This window comes from Cuculus canorus, chromosome 3 (genome assembly GCF_017976375.1).
Source record: "Cuculus canorus isolate bCucCan1 chromosome 3, bCucCan1.pri, whole genome shotgun sequence".
NCBI lineage: Eukaryota > Metazoa > Chordata > Aves > Cuculiformes > Cuculidae > Cuculus > Cuculus canorus.
The window spans coordinates 38,152,870-38,155,057 of record NC_071403.1 but is presented as its reverse complement, the minus strand read 5'-3'; positions in this window follow the sequence as shown (position 1 = coordinate 38,155,057).

The window sequence follows — 2,188 nt, the reverse complement described above, 5'->3', positions numbered from 1 at the left end:
ATTCTGCTCAGCACTGTCACAGTAGCAGCCTGGTCTTACCAGGCCTGTTTTTGAGTGCTGCATTGTTAGCATGTTTCTGCTATCTCCCTTCCCCCTGTTGCCCAAGAGTTAGTTGGTGTTCCATGAGAATAACAAAAAGACATTGTCAAATGTGGTAAAGCCAATTGAGATTGAACCTCCTCTTGCTTGGCTTCTGTTGAATCTTATTCAGATTTCCAATGGTGTCCTTAGTCCCTCAACGCTTATTGAGAAATAAGTAATTCCATCTCAGAAGATTCTCTGCTTTAGGGCTGTTGTCTTTGCTCCAGTCACTTCTCAAAAAAACTATTCCATGCTCCTTCTTGTTTCTTCCCCCAGGAAAATTTTTTTACCTGAATTTCTCATTTAGTTGTCCATCAATGCTTTAATTCACACTTCTCATTCTCAATGTTTTCCTCCTTGTACTACATAAAGTTCCATTTCTGCATAAAATCTACAGAAAAAAAAAAACTTGACAAAATGCAAAGTCTCTTGCTTTTCTTGCTGACTGATTCTGTCATCTTGTACTCTACCATCTGCATACATCCCTCTTTCATTCTTATATGGGCATTGTTGGCTGGTGAGGTCTTTCTGTTTACATATCTCTTACAGTGTGTACATAAAATGTGGTTCAGGACTAATTCTCCTGGTGAAAAATGGCATTGACTACATTACCAAAAATCAGTAACAGTAATGACAGGTTTTTCAATAGTCAATTGTGCCTGAGTTCCATATTGTAGTCAACTCTGAACCATCAAAACCTTGTGCTTCCTTGTGTAACCCACTGTTTGTGTTTATTATTATCCCTCTTTATGCAGCTGAACAATGGATAGTCCTGCTACTCTACTCTTCCTAGATAAAAAAAATAAGTACAAATTATTTTAATATTTTACAGTGCAAAAGACATGCCTAAACTCATATTTAATTATTTTTTCTGCTTCTTAATTGAACAGTGTGCATATTGGAGAAAATCCAATGCATTTACTGCTTCGGAAATGAAAAATTTTACTTGTTTAAATATACATTCAATATGCAACAATTGAAATGTGAGCTAAATGTATTCAAGAAATGTTATTGCTTCCTTAAATCACAAATAGCCCTTTCCATAATACACATTTTCCAAGTCCATCCTTCTTATTTACATAAACTCTTTTCAGTAGTAGCTGTAAGGGACATCAATGGTGCTAGATGCAACTGAGATGTGAATGGAAGCTTTAGGACTGTTTTTCTCAGACTTGACCAAGAGTGCAAATCTCACACTCAGCAGTGCAAATGGGGAATAGGGGCCACGGTCCTTTAATGTTTCCGTGTAATCATCCTCTAGAAAATTCATAATGAATATAGATTTCTCTAAGATCTCTGGACACCCTGAATGTTGCAGCATGAGAGCTTGTCTGAAGAAAATTGTGTTAATGGAAATAACTGGTGGTATGACTTAGCAGTAAAAACTCTGCAGCCAGGGATATAGTCTCCTTGTGCTTTCAATTATTTGCAGTAAAAAATTCTGTTACCTCCAGTACAACTTCCATACAAAGCTTCAATCCTCAAAGCTCCGTGTCTCAGCTTATGACTCTCAAGACACGTACGACTCTGAATGTAGCTACGAAACTTGAGCAGATTTCATGTCACTTAGCTAGGCCCCAGAGCATGCAAAATACCAAAACTTCAAAGGCAGAAATGGTCTCTGATTAAAGAGAATTAAAAAAAAAATTAATCTACCTTGAAGAGTGGAGCTATTACCAACTCACCAGCAGTGAGATACTCAGAAAAATGTGGAAATCACAGAAGTACAAATAGCACATCAGTCTCTAGTTATGAGGAGTAAAGGCTAGTGGAAGACAGTAAAAAGGAAGCTTTTTTTCTCACAATAACTATTAGTCTTGATATGTTTAACAGTTTTCATTCAATCAAGCAGAGTAAGCAAACAATTAAACCACATTTTAAAAATTAGAAGAGTTGCACATTGCATGTGGAAATGAAACACTTAAATGTCATAGGTGGCATGGGAAAGTAAAGCTGTGGAACATCTTACGTGTAATCTGAGGCCAAAGTCTTCCTTTTTGAAGAAGCAGCCATGGTCCCTAGCATAAGTGTCTGGAACAACATGTTAAGGGGAGAGAGAGAGAGAGGGAGAGACAGAGAGAGAGAGAGAGAGAGAGAGAGAGAGAGA